The following is a 12,467-nucleotide window of genomic DNA, read 5'->3' on the forward strand; positions in this document are numbered from 1 at the left end:
AATAGCAGAAATCCAACAATGACATCGGTGTAGGAAACATCTTCAGTACAGGATTATTTTCCCTACTGGTTTCAATGGAATACCAAAGTATCCTAAAATAGTCGCAGCACACCTGCTGTCCATTCATTTCAGGTGTTTATAAACATGTCACATCTTGGCTCGAACTGATAAGCATGACCATGTGACCATGTGCTTTATACCATTGGGACGCCTGCAGAACCATGCAAACCTAATCGCTGTGTCATTAATCTATGAGGAAAAGTCTCATGGGATGGCTGTCAACAAGACTATAAATAGAAACTCCACAGAAAGAGAGAGGCGACTCATCAAAGAGAACTTTTCTGCAGCGTTAAGGATTTGCACAGAACCAAAAAAACAACAAAAAACAAAACAAGCAAGCAAAAAAACAAAACAAAAAAACCCCCCAAAAACAAAATGGTTTGAAATCGCAGCACGTCCTGCTGGTGGGCTAAAAGTGGCCACGGGACAGATAATGAAACGGACACTGGTGTCTGAAGAGCCGTTTAGTCTGATTCTATTTTCTCTCACAAAGTTGACGGGTAAGAGGAGATGAAAGATCCCAGAATTAGAATAAGCAGTGAGTGAAAGGACATCATAAATATTTTATGCACAATAATATCAGCGTGCTGGAAAAAAACAAAACAGAACACAGACAAACCCACGGCAGAAATGAGGACAAAATGTTTAAACACAAGTCAACGATAAATAAACGACTCATATGACAGACAGAGAGACTACTGTGGCAGAGCATCCCAACCTGTTGGATGAACACAGCCACCTTCCATCTACACCAGTTAATTTAGCCAATTTTGCCATAATAAAAGAGCCACAATAAAAAAGTTTATAAAAAGATCAAATTGATATTTACTAGAACTGAGTTCACGTTATTGGTGCGACCCTCTGACACAGCCCCAGTTTCTCATGTAATCCCTTTGGAAAATGAATTGCCCGCTCCTGATCTACACTATCTGTTATGGTTCACATGTTCAGTTTAAATGATCTGGATGCTATCTAACACTGTTAACATAAAATAGTTCAATTAAGTTCAATTTTATTTATATAGCACCAAAATCATGAAAACAGTCACCTCGATGTGTTTTATAAAGACCGTACAGTAACACAGAGAAAACCCAATAATCAAAAGACCCCATGAGGAAGGAATTGGTGACAGGAGGAAGGAAAAACTCCCTTTTAACAGGAAGAAACTTTCAGCAGAACCAGGCTCAGGGAGCTGTGACCAGTTGGCAGTGATGGGAGGAAGACGGGACATAGCAGTGTCTTTTTATACAGCTTAACAGACATGTTTAGAAGTTAGCATTTATGCTCTAGACACAAAGTACATGAATCCCGGTCATTTCGACTTCTTCTTCCAGCTGCTCCCTTTAGGGGTCACCACAGCGAATCATCTCCCTCCATCTCACACTGTCCTTAGCATCCTCTTCCATCACATCAACCCTCTACATGTCCTCCTTCGCTGCATCCATGAATCTCCTCTGTGATTTTCCTATTTTCCTCCTGTTAGCAGTTTCATATTCGACATCCTTTGCTCAATATATCCACTATCTGTCCTCTGCACATGTCCAAACCATCTGAGCGTTGCAAACTTCAACTCTGCCACCTACAACTCAGCCTCCTGTTGTTATGTCAGTGCAAGTGTCTCCAAACCGTACCTCATAACTGGTCTCACTACCATCATGTAAACCTTAATTTTCACTCTTGCTGCTATCCGTCTGTCTCAAATCACCCTCGACACTCGTCTCCACCCCCTCCACCCTGACATCACTCTCTTTTTCACTTCTGTTGTACATTGCCAATTGATTTGAATGATTGACTCTAGATATTTAAACCAGTAAGCCATTTGAGTTCATCATTTTATCCATGTATTTGCTGCATCTGCCTACTGTGTTGTATATAATATAATCCTGTTTTCAGAAAAGTTCAAAATAAAGTCAAAATAAAACTATATCCTATTATCTGCAAATCATCCTCATCATAAATTATGTTGCAAAGGAAACCTATATAATGCTGACACTGAAGAATTAAGGATTTTTTAAACAAATAAGCTCATTTTAAATTTGAAGTGAGCAGCATGTTTCAAAACAGCTAGGACAGGACCATGTTTACCTTGTGTTGCATCACCTGCTCTGTAAGCGTTTCTGAAGAAGGAGACTATTCTCCCATTTTTGTTTAATAGAGGATTTTACCTTTTCAACCCTGATTCTTTTACTGATGTAATATGGGCTGAATGTCGTTTGGCATTGTCTTGCTAAAATAAGCAAGACCTTTCCCAAGAAACTCCTCATCTACTGTTGCTTTGGTGTTGATGCTGCTCTAAAACTAGTATACATCTTCTGTGTTAGTGGTACTTTTGCACATGTGCAAGTTCTCCATACAGTGGTATCTGTAACGTTACAGATACCATCCGGGATGCTTTAATTAGTCAAAATAAAGGGAGGTTTTCTACTTTCCTCTCAGTTACATAAACTTTGAACCAGAGCCGGGAGCTGCATTTCTGAATCATGCTTGTATGCTTTTTTTCTTCATCTTTGTTGGTTAAATTTTAACTTTGGTTTAGGAATCAAAGACTAACTGTTACTGACAATGTTCCTAAGTACATGCAGAGATTTTAACCACCATGTCTGTTATGAATGGAGTGGGTTCAGAGATTATAGCTGAGGGCTATAAATGGTTATTTTTCCATCATTTGGCCTTTGCTTCTATATTAAAAATGTATGGAATTTGCAGGCTCGCGGCATGCGTTCGACTCATGTGTTTCATTCTGAAGTCCCCTGATTCCCAGTGTGAGTGGGCCTGCACCTTCACGCTGAGAGGAAAACAAACCAGCCTCTCTCAATTAAACTGAGAGTGATAACAAACACAAAGCATTCGTGTGTAATAATATGTGTCCACACCCATCGAAACTCATTTACAAGATCTTTCTCGACACTTCTGTGAGTGGACAGGGACGTCTCTAATCAGTATGCATCAATCCATAAACCCAAATATTTGTATCTAATGAGCAATATTTGTAAACACTTAGAAGTCTGCATGTGTTACTCCTGCTGGTGATGAATAAGGTTTCATCCTTCAATGCGCGTACACACACACACACACACCAGAGCCTGGAAAGCCCTCTATTCCTGCTCCTCCTCACTCCTTTCCATCTCTTTCCTCCCACATCCTCCAGCTTTTCTGCTTCCTCCTTGTTTAATCCAACCTCACACTCTGTCATCCACAGACCCTCTCTTCCCTGTCTTTCTCCTAGTTGACTGCATCCACACAGCAGTAGAAGCAGCCTTGTTATGTGGGTCACAAGCTTGGTAAAACAGCTGTGGTACAGTATGTCATCATCTTGGATATGAGACAGCAGGTGCCTGTCAAGTTATTGAAGAAGAGATTTGAGGAGGAAATCCCATCAGTGTGGAAAAAAACTGCAAGTGAGCATCATAGTCATCATTTGCTTCTTCTTTTTTTCTTTAGCATTTTTGCAGTGTACACAAACCAGCCTCGCTTTTCTTCTTTCCAAAACCTTTAACATAAACTGCTCACCAACACCCTTCCCTTCATTGAAACTGATTTCATTTTGTCTCCACAAGAAATTCTATCCGCGCTCATCTTTCAACATCTCCAAAGCGCACAGACGCGCAATAACCCAGCATGATGAAAACTGCGTCTACAGCTTTTTGTAAGCTTGCAAACAAACATCCAGTATCACTGGTATGCTCCTTCCAGCGCTGCGCCATAAATGGACGCTGGAAAGAGACTGTTAAATCTTAACTTCTTCATACGTAAGTCTTTCTTACCTTTCCTCCCTTGGAGCATCTGCGATACGCATTTGTGGCTCCCGCTGTTTGATTCATGGCGAAAACCTCTGCAAAAGTAAAGAACAAGCTGAAAGTTGGAGTCAATTTTAAGCAGGCGGGCACGGAAATCTGTGTGTGTGGGGTTGTTTTTTTTAATACCTAGTGCGCTGGATTGCCCTGGCTGTCGGTCCTCGTTGAAAAAGAACCGCGCTTGGTGTTCAGACTTACACTAAATTTTCTAAATATTTCCCCCGATGTAGTCCAGAGAATTTAATGAGCTCTCCTGCTTGCTGTTCCAGGACAAAGTGATGCTGATTATCACGCAGTCGAATATAAATCCGCTGGGAAGTTTCACACCAAATCAACCTGTAAAACTGGCTGCTTTAAATCTACTTACATTTTTTTGTAATATAAGTTGGTCTCTATATTCGAGCTCTCAGGATGATTTTGAATCAGACCTGCACAAACTGACGGAAACGCGCCTCTGTGTGTGTGCGTGTGTGTGTTCGCCCAGCAATTGCGCAAGCGCATCTCCACTGACAGCTTGACTACATGGAGTTGAAGAAGGAGCCTGTCAACACTGCTCGCCCACTCTAGAGCAGCAGGCAGTAGGGACTGCAGGGTACACTGTAATTATGTATCATGAGGAACCGTATATGATACCATACTATGATAATGTGTTTGCTAAAACCAACAAAAACTCCTGATACTGCGCGTCGTATACGAGTTTTCCCTGTATTTGAGCTCCTTTCTGAAAAACAACAACAACAAAACAAAAACATCCTTGGAGGTTGATTTGTGTTATTCTCTTCAAAGCAGGCGAAAGTCAACTCTGAGTGACCTCTGTCAAATTTAAATTAGATGAGTGACACCAACGAACAAAAGTGAGAAATTGTCTCTGACGATTTCAATCATTATCTCTGCTTGAGGAAGTGGATTTGTTTAGTTTCAATTATAGCATAATAAATGAATGTTAAGAGGGCAAGCTTACACTGAAGTGTGGCAATTAGCTGGACAGGTTGGTGCTCAGCTGTGACAAAGTTGCTGTCACTCACTTTCACAAGGCTTTGCAGGATGGAAAGGAATTAACAGAAATACATGGCTTGTTGGCTTCACTTACCGAAATACACTTAATACTGATGGGTTTCCCACTAAAAGAAAAGTCTGCTTTAAAAGAAAACTGAAGTTATCCTTAAAATATATGTTGATGTTTCTTTTAGAAAAAGCACAGTGGTTGCTGATTTTCTGATTGTTGGTTATAAGTGAGTGACATCAATAATGTGATATCAAGCTGTGTAATTCTGGTGGAATTGCTTCAGCATTCCTCTTTCTCTAACTGATATCCAACCTGTGGGGTGTATGCACCAACAACTTGCAGCACCAAACCTTTCATTTCCAGCTTCAAACTCATGATCCTGCCTACACTGAATTTTTTTCACCTCCTAAGGTAGAACATTTTGATTCCACCTGAGCAGCTTCTGGTCTGGCTTCCTTCATTCTCTCCATCATATCAACAATTTTTCTCCCTTCATCAGTCATAGTCCCATAAAAGTCTTGACATTCACCACCAAACTCATGCCTTCCCTCCTCTCTCACTGCCTCTGAATGCACCTTCCCTGTTTCCACATCTTTTGTGTTCAGCTGACAATAGCACAGTTTTCCACCAGCACTGTGTTGGCCAACAGCACTGGATGTGGTCATTGTTTGGCAAGGCCCCCAACCAATCCGGCATGGAAATCTTTTCTTAATGATCAGAATGTTTGATTTGGCAGATATTTTACCCCGGATGCTCTTCTGACTCATTTATTAATTTATTCAGGCTTGGGACTGGCACAAGAAGTACACTGCAGTGCCCCCCCTCCCCACCTGTGGCCGGTTTATCTTACCCTGAAATATGAATTGTTAATAAATGATCAAACATCTTGTTTTATGCAACTCAGGGAAAATGACACATAAATGATGACGGAAATGCTGTGAAGAAGCAATGCTTGCATCAGTATAGCAAACCCGAGGCTCCCTTCAACAGAACAATGACAGTCTGGGTTTCTAAATACAGTCTGATGATGCACCATCAATCCAGTTTAGTCAGATGAATGGATTTCTTTCACCAGTTGCATGAAGATATACAGTCTTATTGTTGGATTGTTGTAGCATACGTTACATCATTCAAATGTGGAAATGGATCTTTTGAAATTTAATGATAAAGACAATTAAGTGAGGCAAGGGTGGATTAGTAACTTATATCCCTAAGGCCTTTAGGGATAAAGTGGATTTCACCAGTCCCTGTAAAGAGAATGAAGACTGGTTCCGAGAAGGCAGAACTGGGTGACATGTTGGAAAACCAAACACTAAAGAGAACAAATCTGGGGTAATTTCTATAAGAAAGAAAATCACAGAGGACAGAATTCACAAGCAGCATCTGTGACATCAGTGTATTTGAAGTTGTAGTCCCTTAAGAAAGCCACTAACTTCAGTGGTTCTACCTGTAGCACCTGTACCAGTATTTTTTTCAGTGGAAATTGTTCTTCTCATCCTTTTTTATACAATCAATGCTTCAGTGGAAAAGAGTTACAGTAAATTAGTGCTCCTGGAGCTCAAATCGAAGCCAACAGAAAGGTTCTGATACCAGAAATGGCTGTTATGACAAAATCAAACCAAGATTAGTTTCCTCCAGTTTCTGTTACAGTAGTTGTATCATCCATAAACTTCCTTTCCTTCCAAATACAGCAAGATGATGGAATTATTTTCTTCATTTCAAAAGAATACATGAGCCAGTTATGTTAAGGGATAATAAGGCACACTGATGGTATTGTGTTTTGTTTAAGGTCCTTTTTGTGGTTCCAAATAAGACTCGCCAATCTTCCGACAGAAACATGCAGAACAGTTCAAACACAGCTAAAAGGGGACCAATTCTGACCTGATACAATCAACAATTTTGAGCCAGTTAGTACTTGGTGAGCCAATTACTTGAAAGACTGTTTACAAAATTTCACTCCTTTTCAAAATCAATCAAAATCACCAGCCTTGTAGAAACATTTCCCCTATAACCAGTGAGTCTTTCTGCAGAATTGGCACAGGCTGGCCATGGTTAACAAATTGTTATTTGCAAATACTCAGGTTGTTGATGTGCAGATGGTGTGGCACAAAGAGAAATGAGCTGACAGCTAGAAGGCTGGGGAGGCACACAGATAAGCAGGAATGCAGGTGAGGGGGTTGCAGGAGTGAGTGTGGCGTGGTGAGCTGACTGCTTGGTGACAGAGAACAGGTGGCAGGTGAAGCAGGAGAGTGCGGCATGTAAGTATAGCAAGTTAGAGATAGGAGTTTGGAAGAGTGGAAGCATTGAGCAGAGCATGGCAGGCAGCAGACAAGGAGCAGATCTAAGTTTACCACACACCAAAAACACAAGCAGCAAGCTAACTTATATGCACACAGCTTGTGGCTGTGACACAAAAGAACACCTTGGGCATACTACTGTTATGATGATTATTGTGCACAAGGTGGCTTTTTTCCCCCAGCATTGGACCCTTACAGTAACAGTCAATCAACTAGACTGATTGGCACAATTTCCCCTTTCTCTAACTTCCTGCTAAGTGTGTCTGTTCCCAGATTTCAAACTAAAACCAACATGGTGACTTATTAGCAAACATTTTCTATATTATGGAAACAGTCCAGGTAAAGTCCAGTCACCTTAAGTCTTGACTTTGGAAAACCAGTAGTGCTACACCACAGGATATAAGTTTGTAAACTAGCTTTTATCGGGTCATCATATCGGCTATGTAGCTTGGGGCCAGACATATTTTAAAAGTTACAAGTAAAATCTTAAACCTAAGAAAGCCAGTACTGGTGTGATATGGTGCTGTTTACTAAAACCAGGCAGAAGCTCAGGTTCTGAAGCAGCTGGAGGCGAGAGTCACTTTTAGTTTATACCAGATAGGAAGGAGTTGAAGTAGTCAAGCTTTGAGAAATGTTAATGTTTATTTGTTTGTTTTTTAGATTTTGCCATTATTGGAAAGTCGCATGTGTATCATCTGTCAAGCAATGAAAAACATGATGGATAATTTGGTTAGGTAGAAGCATGTGAGGAGCAGCTATGGCTTGGAAGGTTGATGGTTTGATATCCTTGGGAACAATACTGATCCTCACTTGTCATCGAATGCCCTCAATTAAAAACACTTTGTAATGGACTGTCCATTTACCATATAAATAGAGAATACATTAATTCGAACCTTGTGGTTTACCAGAGCTAAAGTGAGATCCAGACAATTTTCTGAAAGCTAAGAATAAATCATTCAAGTGAGCATCATTGATGCAATGTCCAAAAGAGGTGAAACTGCTCTTGCAACCCTGTCAACTGCTAAAAGGAGGTCACCAGTTACCTCAAGGAGGGCACTTTCTGTCACGGTCCGGGGCAGCGGCCGTGTGGAGAGCGGAAGGAGGACTCAAAACGCAGCACTTATTCAGGTGTGAGGGTGATTTATTGATAATATCCAATATAAAGTGGGGATGGTAAAACAGAACTAAGGATGAACTAACTGGGAGAAACTACACAAAGAAATAGCAAACCTGAGCATGAAGGGAGAACAACAGGGAGAGCACGCAAGGGATTACACCAGGTATGAACACAGACGAGGAGCAGAGGAAAACACACACTATAAGTACACAAAGAGACACTGGGAAATCACACACAGGTGGGGGAAACAGCTGGACCTGATTAACCTGACGAGACAGGGGAACACTAACACCAGGGACCAATAGAGGGAGCACAAACCCAGAACCCAGTGTCTAAAATCCCAAACACAAACCATCCCAAAACAGCCCAAGAATAATAATGAAAGTAATAACAATAAAGAACATAAACACAAAGTCACTGAGTCATGGCCGCAGGACCATGACACTTTCTGTGTTGTGCGAAGCTCTAAAACTGAAATTTGACTGGCATTTATCAAAGATGTCCTCATGAAAGGCTAAAGGTTGGGGGAAAAAATCTACAACTTTAGATAAAAAGTTTAGAAATTGGTCTAAAACCTTTGAAAAATATGGAAGTAAGGTGTAAGGTTTCTATAAGGGACCACAGGGTGTTAAAAGAAAATAGCTGTTAACCATATACTGGGCCAAGCTTTTTGTACTTTAGAATAAAATCAAGGCTACATGCAGTTGATTTATTTATATGCCACATAACACTGGTGAGCTGAGTCTTTCATGCATGCATGTGGTTTTATTTTGATTATCCCACATGCTGTCTAAGATTATAGCTGAGCTGAAATAATATGACACCAGGTTATTGGATGGGTTTCAAGTACACTTCAGTCACCTTTTAATAGGTGACTGCAAGCTTCTCAGACTTATATTCTTCTGATTACAGCACACTTCTCCCCCTTGTTTAAATCACCCTGTTGACAGAATCTATCAGCAGACCATCAGTCAGTACTGAAGTCTGGCTGTCGGTATGTCGACACTGCTAGCGCACTCTAACAAGTAAGAACACACTTAGGTTAACTCCGTGCTTGAGCTGTGCTTTCATTTCCAAGGTAATCTCTGACCTTTAGCTCATCTTTGAGGGAGACCTCAACTTTACAGCCCTTTGTTTCAGCTCCAACCTCTCCTACAGGGGCTCAGACTGAGAGATGCAAACTATAACATTTACTAAATGGAGTGTGAATTAATAGAGTTTTGTCGTGGCTCAACTTCAAGCTGCACTTTTTTTGTGTTTAACTGTGTGCTTGTGCTCCATTTGGCACAAGTGCTGACTTAGAATAGTTTGCCTGCCTGGTATTCCCGTTCGCTGCAGTGAGTGGGATGTTTATTGATTGGAGAGCTCATGATATTTTCCTATATGTGGATTTAAGAGCAAAATTAGCAGTTGCTGCTTGAAGTCAGTGCATTTAATTAAAGGCCAGTCTGTTCACGGACACTTCCCTACCTTGCAGTGTAGTTCTATCACAGACGCTTTGAAGACACTTTGGAATCAAATGGACTCATTAAAGAGACTGATTGTGCATGACTTGATGTATGTAAGAAAGGCCAGTGAATCTAGACAGTCAAAAAATGTTCTATATTCAAAAGGTTAGTCATAATCATGAATAATAGTAGTGCTTGCAACGAAATGAGGACTTAAAATATTCAATCTTCAGGCACTCAGGAACAATGCAAAGAATAAAAAACATTCACAAGCTGGTCTAGGGGTTGAATTTAATAACCAGTTTGGGGCAGTAGACATTTTCATCAGTTCAAAAATACCTTCTGGCACTTTGAGGTAATCTTCAGCAGAGCTGTATGGTTAACGTTCAATCAGCATTCAGTGAATGTTTAAAGACGTTAGAAGTTTGGGTTCTAAAGTGGTTTTAGACTGGACATGAAGAGACTGTTGATGTTTAAACGTGGGGAACAGAAATCTCAATTCTATCAAAATTGTAGGACTGCGTCATGAAAGTGCAAGTAGCACAGAAAATAAGAAAGAAAAAGAAGAGGGCATCTTTTCTGATGCATAATTTCAGTCTGAGCTGTCACACAAAAAGTTGCATTTTGCAGAACAGGTTTACAACTTTTTTGAAGTCTGTCTTCAAGCCACTCTCAAAGGTCTTAATCTGGAAACTTTCCAGCAGTCTTGAACAAACTCAACCGGTCAGGAATAACATTATGTCCACCTGCCTAATGTCGTGTTGGCCAAAACAGCCCTTACACATCAAGGCCACTAGAGCTCTGATGGTGTGGTGCAGTATCTCGCACCAAGATGTTAGCAACAGCTTTCTTTAAGTCCTGTAAATTGCCAGGTGGATTGGACTTGTTTGTCCAGCTCATCCCATGGATGCTCAGTTGGACTGGCTTTGTGGCACAGCCTGCTGAAACAGACCATATAAATCAGGGAATACAGTTTCCATGAAAGGGTGTACATGGTCAGCAACAATGTTTAGGATGTTGGATGTTGAAATAACATCCACATGGATGGCAGGACCAGCAGAACATTGCCCAAAAGCATCACACTGACTCTGCTGGTTTGCCTTCTTCCCATAATGCATCTTGGTGCCAGGTGTGACCCAGGTACATGATATGTGAGAGAAAACATGTTCAGACCACATGGATCAGCTTTCAGTCCCCACAGGTATCAATAAGCTTTCACAGCCCACGCCCATTGTCTTGGTTTCTGAAAAAATTCTAACATTGTCCCCAGTAAAGCCTCTCCACACCATCACAGCTCTTGTTTCATGCATCACAACTACCATATGTTCACCTTTTCTGTGTCTCACAAAGACCACCAAAAGTCTTAAAGCCTGAAAGTCCTCTTTTCCAAATAGGTCACTGACCAAGACAGCTTTGTCTCCGTCTCCCTCAGTTGTGCTCTCCTTGTAGAAAATCCACTATGTTAGGATTGGTTTTTAAATCCGATCAAATGTAGTGGGTACTACAGGAGTATATTATACATTATATGGTAAATGGCCTGTGTTTATATAGCGCTTTACTAGTCCCCAAGGACCCCAAAGCGCTTTACATATCCAGTCATCCACCCATTCACACACCCATTCACACACTGGTGATTATAACAGAGGTAGTGGTGGAGTTCAAGTACCTCAGGATCTTATTTATGAGTTATGGCAGGAGGGAGTGTGAGACTGACTCACAGGTTCTCCAGACACTGTACTGATTTGTTGTGTGGAAGAGAGAGCTGAGCATGAAAGGGATGTTGTAGATTTACCACACAATATCTAGTCCTACCTTCACCTATGGCCATGAACTCTGCTTGTATCCATGACTTTTTAGTCTTTTGGTCAGTACCCAAAGAGAGTCTGGGGTTAACTTTGAAAATAGGGTGAGGTGCTTGGTCATTCAGGAGGGCCTCAGAGCAGAGCCATTTTTTTTTATAGACAGAGAAGTTATAGTCTAAAGCTACATTAAATGTGTTTTTAAAAACATCACAAAGCTCCCTTGATTGACTGGAGAGACTGATGTATTCACCTTGATGTATTCTGTGCAGAAAACCATTCAGATCCAGCAAACAACGTATTGCAGCACAGGAAAGCTCTTGAGTAGTAAATATTACCTTTCAGGAAAGTCTTAAATGTCAAGAGTTAGAATTCATTGCCAGGCTTAAATACATGAATCTTATTTTTCTCCTGAGCTTCAGTATAGTACAGATTACCTTGATTTGCTAACCTTTTGTTATTCAGGTCCTCAAAAGATTTATGTCTGTGCTTCTCATTCCTACTGTATTTGGTGAATGTTAATGTGCAGCACTGCTTTCTGTGTGGCTGTAACAAGATAATGGACTTATGCATAATAATGTTTGGGTGGGGATAATCTCATTCTAGAGGCTGCTTCTCTTTTTTTCCCCCTGATAGCATCCCAATATTGTTAAAGACACTTTTTTGGGGTTTAGGTCTCCAAACTGTGCAATAGCTGCTTTGCAGATGCTTCACAGAGGAATGTTACATATATTTGATTTGAATGTGATAGAGTGCAGTAGGGACATTAATGCATAATTTCTTTTCTTTTTTAAAATTTTCAATTTATTCATTTCTTTTCGTCTTTATTTTGGGACTTAAGTAAGCCATAATTTAAGTCTCAACTTCAAAGTTTTACATTCCTGAGGAAGTTTTACAATCGCTATCTTCTTTCGACAAATCTGAGTGAATGTGGGTTCTTATTCCT

This window comes from Diplotaxodon limnothrissa, linkage group LG9 (assembly GCF_057381915.1).
Source record: "Diplotaxodon limnothrissa isolate DT_005_m linkage group LG9, D_limnothrissa_male_GT1.1, whole genome shotgun sequence".
Classification (NCBI taxonomy): domain Eukaryota; kingdom Metazoa; phylum Chordata; class Actinopteri; order Cichliformes; family Cichlidae; genus Diplotaxodon; species Diplotaxodon limnothrissa.